This window comes from Manis pentadactyla, chromosome 19, assembly GCF_030020395.1.
Source record: "Manis pentadactyla isolate mManPen7 chromosome 19, mManPen7.hap1, whole genome shotgun sequence".
NCBI classification, from domain to species: domain Eukaryota; kingdom Metazoa; phylum Chordata; class Mammalia; order Pholidota; family Manidae; genus Manis; species Manis pentadactyla.
The window spans coordinates 20,768,921-20,791,289 of NC_080037.1; positions in this window are offsets into that span (position 1 = coordinate 20,768,921).

Below are 22,369 nucleotides of genomic sequence, written 5' to 3' on the forward strand. Positions count from 1 at the left end.
TGTTCCCGTTATACTATAAAGTAATATGTGTGATGCACTTTAAGGGAAAAGTTCATTGTTAAGATTAGTACATAGTTTGGAAATGTAATCATTATCTCTCACAATCCTTGAAAACACTTTCTTCTTCCTATTCTAGACAATAACTTTATTTGATTTCCTCTTAGTTCTGACCCTTCTTTGAGTCTTTGTTTTAGAAACCACTTTATTCTACCCTTACGTCAGAAAAGCATAAAACCTAAATGTGATTTATTCCTACCAGGAGGTTTAAATGTTTTAACAGTAAGGTATTGACAAAGGGCCATGTGGTGAAATACATGCCAGGAAGTTGCTCAGGCTGGGAAAGGAAGGAGGAAGCTGATAAGGAATGGGCTGTGCCTATTTGGGAAAAGAGAGAAGTTTTAAACCAGTCAATAAAATTAAGACCAATGTAAGGGGAAATCCTAATATAGATATAACTTGCCTAAGTGACATCTAGTAAAGAATGTAAACCCTGTAGTACTCAACCAATGAGGAACCAGGGGAATGACTCACATGCAAGGGAATAAATTATTGCTCCAATTGCCCCAGGTGCCTACTTACCAGACACCCAATCTTGCAAGACCACCGTTAAAGCCTTGCTCTGCTGTTTTCCTTGTCTCCATGTCCACTTATTGAGTTTGGACCAGTGAACGCATTTCTCACACCTTATTATTTCTAGCTTTCAGAAGCTTATATATATTCAATGCACATTTTATCCTACAAAGCTGTCTTAAATCAGTATGTAGAAACTAAAGAGTTTCCTCTTAATATCATGTCCCTTGAATATACTTAGCTCATTCCTGTCTCAAGACTTTCTCAGTGCACCCTTGCTTTTACAGTTGGAATTCTCTTACCTCTACGGTGTTTCATTCAGAACATTCCTTTCCCTTCTGTATCAGGCCTATCCTTACAGGACTTTAACCTCATGCTTTTCAATGTGGGAGGTTCTTCCCACCTTATTTATATTAGTCTAGACAAAGTTACTTTCTTTGGCAAATGAATTAATATGCCAAATCTGAGCATATTTTATAAGAAACATTATATGGCTCTCTTATTTTCTTCCACTGACATGAGAATGGTTTCTCCCAGCTGGAAACAACTTTTCATCCTGATTTCTAGAATGAAGCAACATGAAACTTAATCCCTAAAATCATACCTGGCCAAAGTATAAGTATGTGTAATTATTTGCTTATTTATTGACAAACCATTTGTTCTTCTACATATAGTCCTTATTTCATGATTATCACCACTATATACTAAATTACCTAAGCCTGAAGTACAGAAATCATCTTTTACTTCTCTGTTATTTACTTGTTGTAAGGTAAATGAGACCAGACCAGGCAAGAGGCAACAAAGGAGACAAAAAAAAATTTTAATATCATAGTCCCTGGCGAGGTTCATTGGTCCGCTCATGCGCCAGGGAAGTTGCACCCAGTAGGAGGGGTGAGAGACTTATCAAGGGCACCGGGAGAGCTCTGAGGACGTGATCACCGATGACTGGTCATGCCGGGTTTCTGGGGAGAGAGTACTGTGATGCATGTTTTAGGTGGGACCTGCGGCTAGGGACCTCCTGTTGAATCATTTGAGGGACATTCGCTGTTCTCTTCCTTACTTGGCTCGAGTTGTGTTCTTCCAGTGAAACCCTTTCCTTCCTCCAGTACCTCTGATCATACACTTATGTGCCAATTAACATTGTTGATAAGGGACAAGGTTAAGAACATAGATTCTGGAGCTAACCACTTAGGTTCAAGTCACAGTTTTGCCATTAGCTCCACGACTTTGGGAAACTTACCTAAACTCCTTTTCCTTCAATATCTGCACCTTAAAATAGTACACAAATGTTTGCCATTTTTAAAATTAACTATCTCTGATTTCATTCTTATATATCCACTTCTCTGTCATCATCATTCCGATCTTGTCAGGTTTCCATCATTTCCATTTTAAATAATAAATTGTGTTCTAACAGAAACACTCAGCAACCTTATTGGTCTTTTTCAATGTATTACTTCACTGTAACTAGAATAATCTATCTAAAATAGGATACTGATTATATTACTCTTTTCCTAAAATTATCTGAGAAGAGTGTCCCAAATCATTGTCTTACAAAGCCCTGTATGAATTTCTATTGCTTTTTTGTAGAGGATTTTCTCTCAGCACACAGTTTGTGATTTGGTCAAACATAGAGTAAGGCCAGGATGCGAATCTAGGACTTCTGAACCAGAGCCAGTACTTTTCATCAGTTTGCCTCGATTTATTAACTCTTAAGTGACTTTAATGCCTTCATAATCTCCTTTTCTAATAAACATAAAGATGGTGTACTATTCAATAGTAAATTTAACATTTGTGCCAATCATGTATTCCTTTTTTCCCTGCAATAAACTAAATAATTACTTAAAGTAAATTATTCATAATACTACTTAATACTTAACTACAGTAATCCATGTAGACCTAAAGAATCAAAAATGCCCTTAAATTAAACTACAATGTGCCCTAGGAAATATGTCATGTCTTTGTATGTTTTACATTTGATTTCAGAGATTTTGTTTGCTTTTTTATTTTTATACCATCATGAGGCTTTGTCTGTATGCCTTTTCAAAACATTTTCTCCCTATCTTTAAAGGAATTAACTATTTTAATCTTATTGAAATGAAGGTGGAATAAGTAAATGAATTAATTGATTATTTGAAATAAGCTTGATGTGATTAAGTTAGATCTTAGTTTAATAATGTTTTAAATTAACAACTTCTAGAAGACTTTTTTTTATGAATTTGAGAATATTATCTGAAAACATAATTTTCAGTTTTCATTGGAATACACCATGACATTTTTAAAGGAGAAATAAACCATAAAAAATTATTGGTACTTAATTTGAAATTGGTTTTATTCTACTGTAATTCACACAGCTTCTACTTTTTCAAACAATGATGGAAAAAGAATGCTTGTATGTTATTTATAATTGAAATTGAGGTGGATTTCCCTCCTGCTGTTCATTGTCAGCATCTTATCCAAAAGCAGTGGGAAGAAATCTGCTTTCTACTAATATTCAATTTGTGAACAGTCATATCTTTATTTCAGCAGGAAACTCACTCTATGAACTACAGAAACAGATGCATAACACCAGGCAAAATAGATTTACTCATTTTAAGATGCTGTGAGAAGCTGGCATTTTATTAGTTAAGCACAACATCTTCACTTCAGTATAAAAATGCATATCATCACACAAAGTTGTTCTAGAAATTTAGTAAACATATTGTATTAGATTTGAAAACTAATAATAACTGAGTGAGCTTAAAATTAGACACAGAAAAAATTTTTAAACACAACTGAAAAAAATGTGACCTTAGGAGGAAATCACAATTGATATAAATGATATTATGCTATCTATTTTGTTCTTCATGGGATAATTCAATATTAGAATTTGTGGAAGCATTGATGTTAAACATGCTAATTATCTTGGTTCTAACATTAATTACACAAAAATTCTAAGTTCTATAAAATGGTTTGAGCAGTAATAGTATTTTCATAAATTGTGGTATTCCTGATCATGAAAAATGGGCACTTCCATGTATGCCTTTTGCTATTTTAAATATATATGTCTGTTCTACTTTTTATTGGTGTCTTCTGCTTTTAGAAGCTACCTATATGGAAAGAGAGCTTGGCTAGGAAATAAGGAAATTCTGAAGTCTAAACCTGTATTTGTCACTGACTCACTCTTGTGGATATTATTTTGCTCATATTTTGAATGAATTGTTCAGGCACTGATATCTATGATACTTCCCAAGTGCAGTCATTAATGAATGCTCTGAGATGGTACTGCATGTTTTACTTTTTGATAGAATAGTCACTGAATTTTCAAGTAAAATGTAAAATTTCTCCAAATCTTTCTTTACATGAAAAATTGTAGAAATCGATTGTCTTCTACTATCAAGAATAAGTCATTCAAAGTTTACAGTATTTCAACTACAGGTTGAAATTTAAATTTAAGTCATCCTAGAAATACTTTATTTCAGTCCAAGAATATGTAAGCCTATGCCGATTTTAATGAATAAATTAATACTGTACAAATTTTCTTCTTTTTTTTTCCCCATACAATGTCACTGATGCAATACATGGGTAGTCACACTTCTTAGTTTTCTTCATGCTAATTGTTTCTGCCTACTCCATTTTAATAGATTTGTAAGCAAATTCTGGAGAATATTTCTAGCCAAATTAGTTGGCCATAAAATGAAATTTTAATTAACATTCAATGAATGACTTTAGTGAAACTCATTTAAAAGAATGTTGCAAGTGATGCAAACTAATATAGTATGGGAATTTAAACATTTTGTACCAGGAGTGAAATAAAGTAAGCTGGGATTCTTTACTTAACACTAGTTACTTCGAGAAGGAGCACTGATCTTGATTCATCTGATATCCTCCCTCCTGCCAGCAATGCTTAGCAATTTCTGCCAGTTTTTCATGAGATCTATTCAGGTTTAGTGATTAGAAATTAAACAAAGTTGGAACAAAAAATCAACAGGGGTACCAAAATTCTCAATCATGTCAGTCATGGGGATGGAAGTGCAGCATGGGGAATATAGTCATTGATTCTGTAACATCTTTCTCTGTTGACACATAGTAACTACACTAGTGGGGCTGAGGATTTAATAATAAGGGTAATTGTTGACCATTGCATTGTATACTTGAAACCAATATAAGACTGTATATCAACTATAGTTCAAGATTAATAAAATCAGAGGCAGAAAATACATGTTTTTCCTAGTATTTGCATTAATTTAATGATATTTATGAAATCAGAAAGATGTGAAGTAAGAATGAGAGGTTGAAACTGAAGTAAGAGGAAGCCCTGGGAATTGTTATTTTTGTATATATTTAAACTTTTATATGAATCTGCCTTACAGTTTTCCAGAAATGTCTTTTATTGAAAATGCACTGTGATTATGCATATAATGCTATGTTTTCTCATGACATCACAAATGAGTAAAAGTTATTCTTAACACAAGTAGATATTTTTCAAAACACTAAGTATAATATTCATTTTGACCTCAGATAGTAATGTATGTAAGCTGAAGAAACAACTCAAAGCCTAGACTTCATTTTACTCTCACTGGAATATTACAGACATACTCTAGTCTTCTGATTTTTTTATGACAGATAAACAGATAAGATCATTTGATCATTACTGAAATGTTTCCTAAGAGGAAATAACACAACAAAGAGATTACCATGATGTAAGAACCAAAGAAAGTTCTAGAAAATATAGTTTTAGGTTCCTCACATGCAAAAGTAATTTAAAAATTCTAAATAAAATACTAGTATATCAAATCCAAGTTATATTTTATATGTAGTTATATAGATATGTATATATGTGAGCCATACTTTCACACAGTTTGTCTTGAGTATGCAATACAATTTTTATACACAATATTATAATTAAATGGAATGCAAATAAAGGTATAGCTAATTGAATCAGTTATTTATCACTGCTGAAATAGATTATGATAATACAGGAAATGAAAGGTGATTTAAGAAATAATCCTATATGTATATGTAAATTTGATATGTAAGAGTGGTGCCATCCAAAATGATGGGGAAAAGAAGAAATAGTCAAGCTTATACATAAAATCATTTATTCCCTTCATATGCTAAATAAAAATATCAGTTGACCTAAAGACCAGAACATACAATTAACACATTAAAAAAACAGAAAAAATTTAAATACTAAATAAAACTATAGATGGAAGTGCTTAAAACTTTGTGGTGTGAAAAGTCCTTTTAATAACATGGAAAAATGAAAGCAATAAAGGAAATATTAAATATTTTTTTACCTTTTAAAGATAAGTTTATGTGACAATAAAACCCCTTAAAATAAGCAAATGATAATCTGAGAGGACAGTTAAGAGTGGAGATCATAACAGATTCTCAAGTCACCAATAATTACTATGAGAACAGAATACTCCAGTGTTTAAAATTTCCAAGGAATGAAAGAGTATGATTCAGTGGATTGTACATGAAGACAAGAAGGTAGACGGGTATTATCATCTAAAAGTCCTAGAGCTAAGCTGAGAGCTAAACTGAAGATAAAGAAGGCGAAGCAAGGGGGAGGGAGCACATTTATACCATGTCTAGTAATGTGAGGCTAAACAGCCCGGAGAGCACACGCCGAACCCCTCCGAGGGCCACATCAGGCTCTGCAGACTACGCAGTGGTGTGTCAGATTTAAACTACGGTAATGCCTGAAGAAAAATGAAGTCTATAGTGGAATGTGTTCCTTAAATCTATAGGAGTATTGTATACTTTTTATAAAATAAAATCCATTTAATATGTAAAATTAGGTCTAAGAGGATTTTTTTCTAAATATCTGATGTTTTCAATATATGTACACATGTATAGAATATACACACATATATCATTCATATATGTGTATTTAAACATGTATTAAAATCCATCATCCCTTACATTAATTCATACATCTACTTACCATGTTTCTAGTACTGGGTCTGTAACTATGGGAAGAGGGTAAAAATTAATAATAAATAACTTTAAATCATAAGTTATTGGAAGAAGCTTAAAATTCATTAGTAGTCCAAGTAAATAAACAATACTATTTTCCTGACACTGAATAATCACAGCCTTGTTAGAGGAGTACACATGTAAACAAATACGTGATTAATGTGAATATCTGAAACACTGTAAAGCTAAGGGAAATGTTATTACCCTATTTAAGCTGAGATAAGGGAGTTAATGGAGAAGAAGCAAAAATTTAATTCATATACCTAAGGTTATTGAGGAGATGTGCCATAAAAAAACAGGGTATTATGAAATCAGAAACATAGGACAAAGATACTGGCCAAGTTCCTGTTCATAGGAAAGGAGATAACGGCAGGTAGGACTAAAACTTTAGGGGCATCAAGATAAGAGATGATGAAATAGTTTTCAAAGATCCCCATTTCATCCTTAAAAAATAAGCTGTAGAATATTTAGAATTTTGGAAAGTTAACTTAATAATTTGAAGACTCAGGTGACTATAAATTATATCTAATAGCTGTCTAGGAATTAGTGAGTCATGAAATTGGATATTATTACACAGGACAACTAAATCAGTATCCATATATTTCCTTCTACAGGATAACTTGATATATAACAAATATTAACTAGGAACCAGCAAAATAATCTGGACTCTAAATAATGTAACATACTCAGGAGACAAAGCAGGACATGATAGTGATATGTGATTGAACATCTGCATGAGGATCAAATTTTAAGGTCAATATGATGCAGAAACCAATGTCAAAAAGTAAGACACGAATAATATATCAAAATATGGATATATGTTCAATATATATGAATATTCACATATGAATGATGAATATATCTGTATACTTAAAGCTAGGGCAGTATTTTAATTTAAAATATCTTGGAAAAATTATGGCTATTAAATCACTTTACATGAACACTGTATTTTAGCATTACACATAAAGTCATTTCATGTAAAATATGCATTGCCAGTAGACTAACCAAGATTTTAATTACTGTCTTTCATTATGTTGAGCTTAGCCAAATTTAACTAATAATAGTAATGCCGATCAAAGTGAAATTATGCTCTACAAAGTGCACAGAAGCATGACATATAATTGATTTGCCAGAGGTAAAAATTCAAGGAAGTTTGGCACAATTGTAAGGTTTATGTCCAATCTTCTTGTATTCCCATACAACTGATAGACATTAAGAATCTGATTTTTATTTTCCGCTTTGATACTTCACTGATGTGAACAAGTTATAAACTTTAGAAAAAGAAGTGAGCACCAGAAATTTAATCAATTCAAAAAGTTTTTTCACTGTGCTCATTTCAATGCCCATTTTCATCCTGATACAAGGATCCAGACAAGTTTCACATATTCCACTTTGTTTCTAGGAACATTAACTTATTTAATCTAGAAGAGTCTCACTACTTAAAAAAAAAGCGTTTATATGATATTGAATTTTTGAGGAGATTAAGCCAGTGGACTTTTCCACTTTTTGGATTTGTTTGGTTATTTGTAAAACCTTGATTAGATTAAGGTTAAACATCCCTGGTAAATTCCTGCATAGATGAGATAACGTGTTCCACATATTTCATCACTTTAGGAGTCAGGATAAACATAAAGTAATAGCTCCCACCATTATGTATGTTAGGATTGCTTACTTGATTGAAGAAGTCACTGCCAAATCCCTTGTAAGCATAGTCCTCCCAATGTCTGGTATTCTGTTAAGAATTTTTGCTCATTAACTGAAGATGAGCTATGTTTCCCACTAAAAATAAAGCATAAATGTTAAGTGCTTGTCCTTTATATTAATTTTACTTAAATTTGTTAATGTTATCTTTGTATAACAGACAAATTTCTTATGCGTGAAGAAACAAATTGACTAAAAGTTTCTTTAAATGTTCTTGTTAGGGTATGTGGTGCATTGCATCATTCACAAATTCATGGAAAATTTTATGGTAATCTCTCCTGTGGTGACCACATGAAAAAGCACAGTCCTATCACTTGAACCAGGTAATCCCCTCAGAAGCTCCCACAGCAGAGAAGTCAAAGAAGCCCTTTTCATCACCAGAATCGGCACCTGATACTAAGGTAATCCATGACTCTCATGATAATATAAACATACAATCTTAAAGGTATTAGAAGGTTGTAGTTGTGATCACCAATGTGTAACCAGTTGTGTGCCTTTAAATGAGTCACATGAAAATATTCTAGGGCTAATTTTATATTTGTGTATAGTAATGATGTTACTTATCTCATAGAGGTGCTGGTGAAAACATAATATATATGTGCAAAAGACACACTTGTGCTGGCAATGTAAAGGAAAGCCACTTTGAATATGGTTTGATAGCATCTACTAAAGCTAAATGTATGCATACCTTAGAGACCTGAAGTTAAACTCCTAGGTATATAGTCATTAGAAATGCATAGATGTGCACAATAATATATGTATAAGGATATTCATAATAACACTATTCATGATAATCAGAAACTGGATATTAACCAAATGCCTAGGAACAGCAGAATGAATAAATAAATAATGATACTAATTAAATATTGCATCATAACAAAAATGAGCTAGATACAGTTTTAACAAAAAGTCACAAATATATTAGAAAAAAGGTGTGAACACAAAAGAATACATACTGTGTGATCCCTTTTATAAATTTTTAAAGCAGGAAAAATTCACCTGTGGTTAACATGTTTCCTTTAGGAAGGCAGAGACTAAAAGTAGAAACAAGACTTAGAGGTATGCTTAGGGTCCCTCTACCTCTTGGCAGACAACTATTTAAAATCACAGATCTGTTAACTAAAAAAATTAAGCTCTACAAACATACTGTATGCATTTATGATGTACTTGTGTAAAATGTTCAAAATTATATTTAAAACACTAATAGTGTTTGACACATAAAAAATAGTGGTAAATGTTTATTCCCTTCCCACTTTCTTATAAATAATGGAGCTGTGGGAATGACAGACAGAGACACTCTCTTTGGTCAAAGCTCCATCACCTTTCAGGAACACAATTATTTTCATCTTTCTTACTTTTGCATTTAAAGAACAGAGTAAAGTTTATTTATAAACTCTATTCCAGCAGGGTTGTTATGGATAAAACATGTGAATAATGTTAAAGTACAGCGCACTCACCTGGCAACTTAGAAAAGGAATTTCAAAAGTTCAAGGGGAATTACATAGCGGCCATTCTATTACCCACCAGAAATAAGATATCTGGCCTGAAACAGGTTTTGAAATTCTTTGTGATGTTGTATTGTCAAATTTTAATAGATATGGTATGTCTGCAGATCTTTTACATTGAAATATAGTTGATACACAATCTTATATTAGTTTCAAGTGTACAACAAAATGGGTCAATGATTGCCCACATTATTATATCCTCACCCCAAAGAATGCAGTTATTATCTGTCAACATGGGAAGATGTTACAGAATCATTGGTTCTATTCTTCATGCTGTACTAGTATCCCCGTGACCAATTTATATTATGATTGAAGAGTTTTATGTCCTTTTATCCCTCACACACTCCACTTCCACCTATCCTAGCCCCTCTGCCATGTTAACCTCCAGTCAATTCTCATTGTCTCTGAGTCTACTGCTGTTTTGTTCATTTTGTTTTATTTCTAAATTCCACAAATAAGTGAAATCATATGGTATTTGACTTTCTCCATTTGGCTTATTTCATATACTATAATATCTCTAGGTCCATCCAAGTTGTTGTAAATAGTAGGATTTTTTTCTTTTTTATGACTGAAAAAAATTCGATTGTGTATATGTACCACTTCTTTATCCATTCATCAATTGATGGACACTTGGGTTGCTTCAATATCTTGGCTATTGTAAATAATGTGGAAATAATCAAAGGAATATTCTTTAAATTTGTTTTCTTTAAATTTGTTTTCTTTGGGTAAATTCCTAGAAGTGGACTTAATGGGTTATATGGTATTTCTATTTTTAGCTGCTTGAGGAATCTCCATATTGTTTTCCATATTGGCAGGACCAATTTAAATTCCCACCAACAGTGTGGCAATGTTGCCTTTTTTCCCTATCCTTGCCAACACTTATTATTTCTTGTCTTTCTGACAGTGGCCATTCTGATTGGTATTAGGTGATATATCATTGTGACTTTGATTTGCATTTCCCTGATTAGTGATGTGGAGCATTTTTAATATGTCTGCTGGCCATCTCTATTTAATCTTTGGAAAAATGTCTTTTCAGGCCCTCTGATCATTTTTTAGTCTGGTTATTCATTTTTTGGTGTTTAATTATATGAGTTCTTTATGGTTTGGATGTTGATAAATCATTTACAAATATAGTCTCCTAAACTATAGGCTGCCTTTTTATTCTGTTGATGGTGTTCTTTGCTGTAGAGAGTAATTTTACTTTGATGTAGTCCCATTTGTTCATTTATGATTTTGTGTCCCTTGCCCAAGGAAATGGGTCCAGGAAAAAAGCTGCTCATGCTTACATTCAAGGGATTTTTGTCTATGTTTTCTTCTGAGAGTTTTATGGATTCATGCCTTACATTTAGGTTTTTAATGCATTTCAAATTTACATTTATGTATGGAGTTAGACAGCAATTCAGATTCATAATCTTGCATTTATTGTCCATTTTTACCAAAAGCATTTTATTGAAAATACTGTCTTTTCTCCATTGTATATTCATGGCTCCTTTATCATACATTAATTGACCATATTATGCCTTGGTTTACAACTGGGCTTTCTATTCTGTTCCATGGATCTATGGGTCTGTTCTTGTGCCATACTGTTTTGAATACCATAGCTTTGTAGGTTAATTGAAATCAAGGAGCATAATACTCCCAGCTTTGTTCTTCTTTTCCTAGATTGCTTTACTTATTCAGTCTTCTGTTGTTCCATATGAATTTTAGGATTATTTGCTCTAGTTCATTGAAAAATTGAAAAATGCTGTTGGTATTTTGGTAGGAATTGCAGCGAATCTGTAAATTGCTTTGGTCAGGATGGCCATTCTGACAATATTCATTTTATTATATATGAGTATAGATTTCCATTTATTTGTATCTTCTTTAATTTATCTCATGAGTGTCTTATATTATTCATACTATAGTTCTTTCACCTCCTCGGTTAGGTTTATTCTTAGGTATTTTATTCTTTTCGATGCAATTGTTCATGATTTCTCTTTCTGCTAGTTTGCTGTTAGCATATAGGAACACAACTGATTTCTATGTATTAATTTTGTATCCTGCGACTGTGCTAAATTCAGTTACTAGTTCTAATAAATTTTTAGTGAAATCATTAGCATTTTCTATATGTAGTATCATTTCACTTGCAAATAGTGACAGTTTAACTTTATTACCAATTCAGTTTTGTTATGGGTAATTGGTCTCTTCAGACTTTCTGTTTCTTCCTTTAGTATATCCTGGAAGGTTGTACTTTTCTAGGAATTTGACCATTTACTCTAGGTTTCTGATTTACTGCAATGTAATTTTTCATAGAATTCTTTAATAATTATTTGTACTTCCATGGTGTCAATTCTAATTATTACTTTTTCATTTCTGATTTTATTTTTGAGCATTGTCTTTTTTTTCCTTGATAAGTCTGGTTATGGGTTTGTTTATTTTATTTTCTCAAAGTGCCCGCTCTTGGTTTCACTGACTTTTCTGTTGCTTTATTCTTCTCTATTTAATTTATTCCTGCTCAGATATTTATTATGTCCCTCCTTCTACTAACTTTGGATTTCATGTGTTCTTTTCTAGATTCTTTAGTTGTGAATTTAGACTGTATGTTGAGGTGCCTAATATGATTGAGTTTCAATCTATTCCTTCTTTTAGTTGTGTTAGTAATTGTTTTACATATTTAGGTGCTTCTTTATTGGGTGCACAGATTATTTATAATTGTATCTTCTTGTTGAACTGAACTCTTTTTCATTATGTAATGTCACTCTTTGCCTCTTGTTTCTTTCTTTGTTTTGAAGTCTATTTTGTCTGATACAAATACTACTATTCCTACTTTTCCTCCTTAGTATTTGCATGAAATATCTTTTTCTATCCCTCCACCTTCAGTCTTTGTAAGTCTTTAGGTCTGAAATGAGTCTCCTGTGGGCCTCATGTAGATCGGTCTTGTTTCTTTATCCATTCTGCTACCCTATGTTTTTCAATTGGTGCATTCAGTCCTTTTACATTTAAGGTAGTTATTAATTGGTATGTACTTATACCATTTTATTAATTGTTTTCTGTTTGTTTTAATAGTTCCTCTCTGATCCTTTCTTTTTCTCTTATACTATTCTCTTGTTATTTGATGGTTTTCTCTAGTGTTATGATTGGATTTCTTTTTTAAGTTTTTATGAATCTATTACAGGCTTTAGGCTTTTGGTTACCATAAGGTTCATAGACAGTTTCCTAAATATATAGTAGTCTATATTTAGTCACTGAATTTTGAACACATCCTAAAAGTACTTCTTTTTTATACTTCTTCCTCCCCACACTTAATGTATTAGATGTCATAATCTACTTTTTTGTGTATCTCATTAATGATTTTATGTATAGTTGTTTTTACTATATTTTTTCTTTCTTTTTTATTGGCCATTTCTATTTATTGTTTTATGAGTTATTCATTCATGCTTTTTCTCCATTTTTCCACCTCTGGTTTATTTGTAATCTGATTTGTAGGAACTCTTCATGTATTAAATACAGTAGCTCTTTTATTTATTGCAGATACTTTCCCCAGTTTGACATTTGCCTTTCACTTTTATTTATAATGTTTTTGCTTTCAAGAATGTTTTGAAGGAATTTTTCCTTTTTTTTAAACTACACAATTTTTTTGTTGTCATTAATCTACAATTACATGAAGAACATCATGTTCACTAGGCTCCCCGCCTCACCAAGTCCCCCCCCACACCCCATTACAGTCACTGTCCCTCAGTGTAGTAAGATGCTATAGAATCACTACTTGTCTTCTCTGTGTTGCACAGCCCTCCCCATCCCCCCCCAACATTATGCATGCTAATCACAATGCCCCCTGTCTTTTATGAAGAAATTCAGATGGCCAACAGACACATAAAAAGATGCTCTACATTTTTTCTTTTGTCTTTTCTTTTTAACTTTATACTTGTTTAGTTAGTAATTGGTCTACTACCTTTACTGTGGGTTTATTTTCATTGATGAAAAGTATTTAGGCTTAAGAACATTTCCATCTACAGAATTCCCTTTAACATGTCATGTGAGGCTGGTTTAGCAGCGGCAAATTCTTTTGACTTTCATTTATCTGGGAAACATTTAATCTCTCCTTCAATTCTGAATGATCACCTTGCTGGGTAGAGGATTCTTGGCTGAAGATCCTCTATTTCATTTAGCCCTCTTCCTGGTGTCTTATCCTGTGCTTTTGTTTGGAACATAATTTTTACATGTTCTGCAATGGCCCCTGTATGAGAAAACTGGAGAATTGTAACCAGGCTAATAATGTAAAATAGCAACATCAATAAAATCATGATAATCCTCAAGCTGGAGGCTTCAGCTAGGTTCAAAATCCTATGCAGATTAAGTCCATAGCTCACCCATTCCACAGGCAGGCAGTAGCTGAACAGGTAGGGAGTTCAGAGCAATCATCATGTGGCAGCTACAGCCAGGGGCACATCCAGGCCAGAAGGACTGTAGAATAATATAACATTATGCATGTTTTAATGACACCAGCATAGGCAAATCTTGTCCATCATGTAGGATGCATACAAGCCTGGTCTAGTACACCAGACTTTCACCCCTCTCCCTGTGGGGGTTACTGATGCATCTCTATGCAGGGCTATGGGATGCACATGCACTGGCCACAGTGGTGAGACAAAACTCCCTGATAAGATGCTCTTACCTTCTGTCCCTTTTAGTTACACTACTGTCATCTTTGGGGTCCACTTTGTAATCACCTATTGATATGGAGATGGCCGCTTCTCTCCACCCCTTGAAACACCTACTGATACACAGATGCACTAAAGCTGGGTGAGAGATTCTGGAAATATTACAATTTTACCCATATGGCTTTATGAATAAAGTGTCTTATGATGTCCAGAAACTCAAGACTCTTCTCACCTGTGCCTGGTTCTCCTTTGTGGGGGGTCTAGTTGCTGTTAGTGGGCTGTCGGCAGGGCTGCCTTTCTGCCTTTCTACCTCTCTGCTAGCAGAGACTAATCTCTGTCAGCACAGACCCTTTCTGATCCATGCAATAGTGCTTCTGCTGGTAACATTGCAGGCAGCAACCCCTTCTACCTGCGGGGCAGCAATGGTGGTACTGCTGGGCCTATGGGGTTGGTGGGGCAATTGCACACATGAGCAAGCCATGGTGCTGGGCTGCCAGAAGGGAGGAAAGAGCTTTTGGGGCTGTCTCCCACATGTGCCTCCTCATCTGGGCTGACACGGTGCTGGGAAAGCTGGGGATGCCTCCCTCTGCCTACCAGGTAGGAATGTATGACTGCTGCTAGGCAGAGTGCATCGAGCAGGAAAGGCATGTGGGTGCACAGAGAAGTTCCTTGGGGCTGATCTGCCAGTGAAAGAATGTAGCATTTCGGACTTTCTGAGGAAGAGTTGAGGAAGCATTGTCCACTCGCCCTTTCTCCTGTGGAGAGAGCACTGTCAAACCCCTGCCCCTCTGGCACCCTTCGTGCTGCTGTTAAATATTTCACACTGCTGCCTCTGTGTTGGGTCTCGGTGGGACCAAGGGAGTGTGCTTGTCTTCCCTAAGCAGCAGTGGTCTCAACCTCCCAGAGGGCTCTCCCTGGTGTCTAGCAATATTATTCCCCAAAGCCTAATGCAATATGGACTCATGTTCCCATAGAAGATCTCCAGGAGCAGGTGTGGAGAGTCCCGGGTGCTTATCCTCCTCACACCATTCCTCCCCCGTCCACCTTGTGGGTTGGAATGGTGGAAGGGCTTGGTTACCAATGTACTGTGGCTCTACTGCTTTACCCGTCTCTGTGGTCTCCTCTTCTTCACCAGGTCTAGATGGTCTTTTCTGCAGCCTTCACGTCATTTTCAGGGTTAGCTTTTTGTTGTAGTTGATTTCTTGGTGTGTATGCTACAGGGAGATTCTGCATTGCCTTCCTACTGTGCCATCTTTTCTTCCTCAAGTCTAGTGTTTTCAGATTTTAAAGATTTTAAAATGCAGTTGTCCACTTCAAAATTGTGTGGTTACATTTCAAGAACGATATAAAAAAATGACCTGTAGTATTTGAAATGAAATATGAAAATTTTATTTACAGTGTGTTAACATACTTGCATAGAGAAATTTACATAATAATTATTTTCCTGAAAACTTAAAGTGTATATGTTCAATAACTGATTTCCTCAATTTACATACACATAAATAATGAAAATATTTGGAATAAAAATTTAGAATTTAGTAAACTTAAATTATGAAGTTATAATATCTTCTGTATAATATGCAAGATATGTTTCATTATTCCTAGAAATCAAAATCTTTTGATATTTTAATTACAGTAGAGTAGGTTTACAAAATACAAACTAATTTTTTTTTGTTTGTTTTGTTTTAATAATTATTTTTTTATTGAAGGGTAGTTGACGCACAGTATTACATTACATTAGTTTCAAGTGTACAACACAGTGGTAGAACATTTATATACATAATTCTAGGTTCCAGCTATCACCCTACCAAGCTGTTACATTATCTTGACTATATTCCTTATGCTATATATTACATCCCGGTTACTAATTTATTTTACCATTGGAAGTCTGTCCTTTTTTTTTTTTTTTTTTTTTGTGAGGGCATCTCTCATATTTATTGATCAAATGATTGTTAACGAAAATAAAATTCTGTATAGGGGAGTCAATGCTCAATGCACAATCATTAATCCACCCCAAGCCTAATTTTCGTCAGTCTCCAATCTTCTGAGGCATAACAAACAAGTTCTTACATGGAGAACAAATTCTTACATAATGAATAAGTTACATAGTGAACAGTACAAGGGCAGTCATCACAGAAACTTTCAGTTTTGCTCATGCATTATGAACTCTAAACAGTCAGTTCAAATATGAATACTCATTTGGTTTTTATACTTGATTTATGTGTGGATACTACATTTCTCTCTTTATTATTATTATTTTTAATAAAATGCTGAAGTGGTAGGTAGATACAAGATAAAGGTAGAAAACATAGTTTAGTGTTGTAAGAGAGCAAATGTAGATGATCAGGTGTGTGCCTGTAGACTATGTGTTAATACAAGCCAGACCAGGGCAAAAAAACATCCACGTATGCAGAAGATTTCTCTCAGAACAGGGGGGGTGAGGTTCTAAGCCTCACCTCTGTTGATCCCCAATTTCTCACCTGATTGCCCCCCTGCGACTGTGCCTGTCTTAGGTTGTTCCTCCCTTGAGGAATCTTACCCGTCTCTGGCTAACCAGTCATCTTCCGGGGCCATACAGGGAAATGTGAAGTTGGTAAGTGAGAGAGAAGCCTTATTGTTTGAAAAGGTTAGCTTTTTACATCTTTGCATATTTATGCCCTGTGGCTTCTATGCCCAGCATTTGTCTTGAGGTATCTTTACCACTTGGAAGAATTATGATACTCGATAAATTTGATACGAGGCACGAATTCTATTTAAGGGTTGTAATTAGGAAGGAAGAAGAAAAGCTGTAGAAGTAGCAGGCGGAAGAAAACATGGGAAGATTGATTATTTCTTTGGCATATCTTCTTGTAGAGTACTTCAGCATGAATAGGTTTTAAGCTACTACTTAAATTGCGCACACACATTAACATAATAGGAGTATAGTTACATAACCAAAGCATATCTGTAATTACCAGCCATCTCCAGTGAAACCAAGAAAACCAGTTAGGCACCTTAGGCATTTGTGAAAACTTATCTATGACATGGTGGATATTGTCCAACTGAACTTGAACAGTCTGAGAGAAATCAGACAAATTAAAACAACCCATTCCTGGGGACTGTTCACATCCCATATGTTCTTTTAACAGTAAATAGTCTGTAGTTGTAAGACTTTGGAGCGCTACAATTTGCACTTCTCCAAATTCTTGGTTGAGTTCCAACAGTATAGATCCAGTCAAATTTGTTGTTTTACTGTACGCACAGGCCAGCTTAGATATCTCCTTCCTCATTCCCATGGCAAGTCCAGGAACGGGTGGGATGAGTGCATCTACAGGTGTAGCAGTGCGTGGATCTTTGTTGGGGTTTTTTTGATGATCATCTTCTGGCATGAGTCTTCCAGAGAGTGCTGATGTTGGAAGTTCTTTTTCATATCGTATCTTAGTTCATTTTTGGGGTAGCCCAATTAGGCTTTGATCCTCTGTATAAAAACAAACAGACCCTTTGCCTACACTTTTATATGCCCTTTATACCCTTGTGTAGAACTCGTTGGAGGTTACCACACAGGAACTGCCCTTTTTTTTTTTTTTTCTTTGTTTTTGGTATCACTAATCTACACTCACATGACGAATATTATGCTTACTAGGCTCTCCCCTATACCAGGTCTCCCCTATAAACCCCTTTACAGTCATTGTCCATCAGCATAGCAAAATGTTGTAGAATCACTACTTGCCTTCTCTGTGTTGTACAGCCCTCCCATTTCTCCTACCCCCCCTTGCATGTTAATCTTAATACCCCCATACTTCTCCCCCCCTTATCCCTCCCTACCCTCCCATCCTCCCCAGTCCCTTTCCCTTTGGTACCTGTTAGTCCATTCTTGAGTTCTGTGATTCTGCTGCTGTTTTGTTCCTTCAGTTTCTCCTTTGTTCTTATATTCCACAGATAAGTGAAATCATTTGGTATTTCTCTTTCTCCGCTTGGCTTGTTTCACTGAGCATAATACCCTCCAGCTCCATCCATGTTGCTGCAAATGATTGGATTTGCCCTTTTCTTATGCCTGAGTAGTATTCCATTGTGTATATGTACCACATCTTCTTTATCCATTCATCTATTGATGGACATTTAGGTTGCTTCCAATTCTTGGCTATTGTAAATAGTGCTGCAATAAACATAGGGGTGCATCTGTCTTTCTCAAACTTGATTGCTGCATTCTTAGGGTAAATACCTAGGAGTGCAATTCCTGGGTCAAATGGTAAGTCAGTTTTGAGCATTTTGATGTACCTCCATACTGCTTTCCACAATGGTTGAACTAACTTACATTCCCACCAGCAGTGTAGGAGAGTTCCCCTTTCTCCACAGCCTCGCCAACATTTGTTGTTGTTTGTCTTTTGGATGGCAGCCATCCTTACTGGTGTGAGGTGATACCTCATTGTAGTTTTAATTTGCATTTCTCTGATAATTAGCGATGTGGAGCATCTTTTCATGTGTCTGTTGGCCATCTGTACTTCTTTTCTGGAGAACTGTGTGTTCAGTTCCTCTGCCCATTTTTTAATTGGGTTATTTGTTTTTTGTTTGTTGAGGTGTGTGAGCTCCTCATATATTCTGGACGTCAAGCCTTTATCGGATGTGTCATTTTCAAATATATTCTCCCATACTCTAGGGATCCTTCTTGTTCTATTGATGGTGTCTTTTGCTGTACAGAAGCTTTTCAGCTTAATATAGTCCCACTTACTCATTTTTGCTGTTGTTTTCCTTGCCCGGGGAGATATGTTCAAGAAGAGGTCACTCATGTTTATGTCTAAGAGGTTTTTGCCTATGTTTTCTTCCAAGAGTTTAATGATTTCATGGCTTACATTCAGGTCTTTGATCCATTTTGAGTTTACTTTTGTATATGGGGTTAGACAGTGGTCCAGTTTCATTCTCCTACATGTAGCTGTCCAGTTTTGCCAGCACCACCTGTTGAAGAGACTGTCATTTCGCCATTGTATGTCCATGGCTCCTTTATCAAATATTAATTGACCATATATGTCTGGGTTAATGTCTGGATTGTCTAGTCTGTTCCATTGGTCTGTGGCTCTGCTCTTGTGCCAGTACCAAATTGTCTTGATTACTATGGCTTTATAGTAGAGCTTGAAGTTGGGGAGTGAGATCCCCCCTACTTTATTCTTCTTTCTCAGGATTGCTTTGGCTATTCGGTGTCTTTGGTGTTTCCATATGAATTTTTGAATTATTTGTTCCAGTTCATTGAAAAATGTTGCTGGTAGTTTCATAGGGATTGCATCAAATCTGTATATTGCTTTGGGCAGGATGGCCATTTTGACGATATTAATTCTTCCTAGCCACGAGCATGGGATGAGTTTCCATCTGTTAGTGTCCCCTTTAATTTCTCTTAAGAGTGACTTGTAGTTTTCAGAGTATAAGTCTTTCACTTCTTTGGTTAGGTTTATTCCTAGGTATTTTATTTTTTTTGATGCAATTGTGAATGGAGTTGTTTTCCTGATTTCTCTTTCTGTTGGTTCATTGTTAGTATACAGGAAAGCCACAGATTTCTGTGTGTTGATTTTGTATCCTGCAACTTTGCTGTATTCCGATATCAGTTCTAGTAGTTTTGGGGTGGAGTCTTTAGGGTTTTTTATGTACAGTATCATGTCATCTGCAAATAGTGACAGTTTAACTTCTTCTTTACCAATCTGGATTCCTTGTATTTCTTTATTTTGTCTGATTGCCGTGGCTAGGACCTCCAGTACTATGTTAAATAACAGTGGAGAGAGTGGGCATCCCTGTCTAGTTCCTGATCTCAGAGGAAATGCTTTCAGCTTCTCGCTGTTCAATAAAATGTTGGCTGTGGGTTTATCATAGATGGCCTTTATTATGTTGAGGTACTTGCCCTCTATTCCCATTTTGCTGAGAGATTTTAACATGAATGGATGTTGAATTTTGTCAAATGCTTTTTCAGCATCTATGGAGATGATCATGTGGTTTTTGTCTTTCTTTTTGTTGATGTGGTGGATGATGTTGATGGACTTTCGAATGTTGTAACATCCTTGCATCCCTGGGATGAATCCCACTTGGTCATGGTGTATGATCCTTTGGATGTATTTTTGAATTCGGTTTGCTAATATTTTGTTGAGTATTTTTGCATCTACGTTTATCAGGGATATTGGTCTGTAGTTTTCTTTTTTGGTGGGGTCTTTGCCTGGTTTTGGTGTTAGGTTGATGTTAGCTTCATAGAATGAGTTTGGGAGTATCCCCTCCTCCTCTATTTTTTGGAAAACTCTAAGGAGAATGGGTATTATGTCTTCCCTGTATGTCTGATAAAATTCCGAGGTAAATCCATCTGGCCCGGGTATTTTGTTCTTTGGTAGTTTTTTGATTACCGCTTCAATTTCGTTGCTGGTAATTGGTCTGTTTAGATTTTCTGTTTCTTTCTGGGTCAATCTTGGAAGGTTATATTTTTCTAGGAAGTTGTCCATTTCTCCTAGGTTTCCCAGCTTGTTAGCTTATAGGTTTTCATAGTATTCTCCAATAATTCTTTGCATTTCTGTGGGGTCCGTCGTGATTTTTCCTTTCTCGTTTCTGATACTGTTGATTTGTGTTGACTCTCTTTTCTTCTTAATAAATCTGGCTAGAGGCTTATCTATTTTGTTTATTTTCTCAAAGAACCAGCTCTTGGTTTCATTGATTTTTGCTATTGTTTTATTCTTCTCAATTTTATTTATTTCTTCTCTGATCTTTATTATGTCCCTCCTTCTGCTGACCTTAGGCCTCATCTGTTCTTCTTTTTCCAATTTCGATAATTGTGACATTAGACCATTCATTTGGGATTGCTCTTCCTTTTTTAGATATGCTTGGATTGCTATATACTTTCCTCTTAAGACTGCTTTTGCTGCGTCCCACAGAAGTTGGGGCTTAGTGTTGTTGTTGTCATTTGTTTCCATATATTGCTGGATCTCCATTTTGATTTGGTCATTGATCCATTGATTATTTAGGAGCGTGTTGTTAAGCCTCCATGTGTTTGTGAGCCTCTTTGCTTTCTTTGTACATTTTATTTCTAGTTTTATGCCTTTGTGGTCTGAAAAGTTGGTTGGTAGGATTTCAATCTTTTGGAATTTTCTGAGGCTCTTTTTGTGGCCTAGTATGTGGTCTATTCTGGAGAATGTTCCATGTGCACTTGAGAAGAATGTATATCCCGCTGCTTTTGGATGTAGAGTTCTATAGATGTCTATCAGGTCCATCTGCTCTACTGTGTTGTTCAGTGCTTCCGTGTCCTTACTTATTTTCTGCCCAGTGGATCTATCCTTTGGGGTGAGTGGTGTGTTGAAGTCTCCTAGAATGAATGCATTGCAGTCTATATCCCCCTTTAGTTCTGTTAGTATTTGTTTCACATATGCTGGTGCTCCTGTGTTGGGTGCATATATATTTAGAATGGTTATATCCTCTTGTTTGACTGAGCCCTTTATCATTATGTAGTGTCCTTCTTTATCTCTTGTTACTTTCTTTGTTTTGAAGTCTATTTTGTCTGATATTAGTACTGCAACCCCTGCTTTCTTCTCACTGTTGTTTGCTTGAAATATGTTTTTCCATCCCTTGACTTTTAGTCTGTACATGTCTTTGGGTTTGAGGTGAGTTTCTTGTAAGCAGCATATAGATGGGTCTTGCTTTTTTATCCATTCTGTTACTCTGTGTCTTTTGATTGGTGCATTCAACCCATTAACATTTAGGGTGACTATTGAAAGATATGTACTTATTGCCATTGCAGGCTTTAAATTCGTGGTTACCAAAGATTCAAGGTTAGCCTCTTTAGTATCTTACTGCCTAACTTAGCTCGCTTATTGAGCTGTTATATATACTGTCTGGAGATTCTTTTCTTCTCTCCCTTCTTGTTCCTCCTCCTCAATTCTTCATATGTTGGGTGTTTTGTGCTGTGCTCTTTCTAGGAGTGCTCCCATCTAGAGCAGTCCCTGTAAGATGTTCTGTAGTGGTGGTTTGTGGAAAGCAAATTCCCTCAGCTTTTGT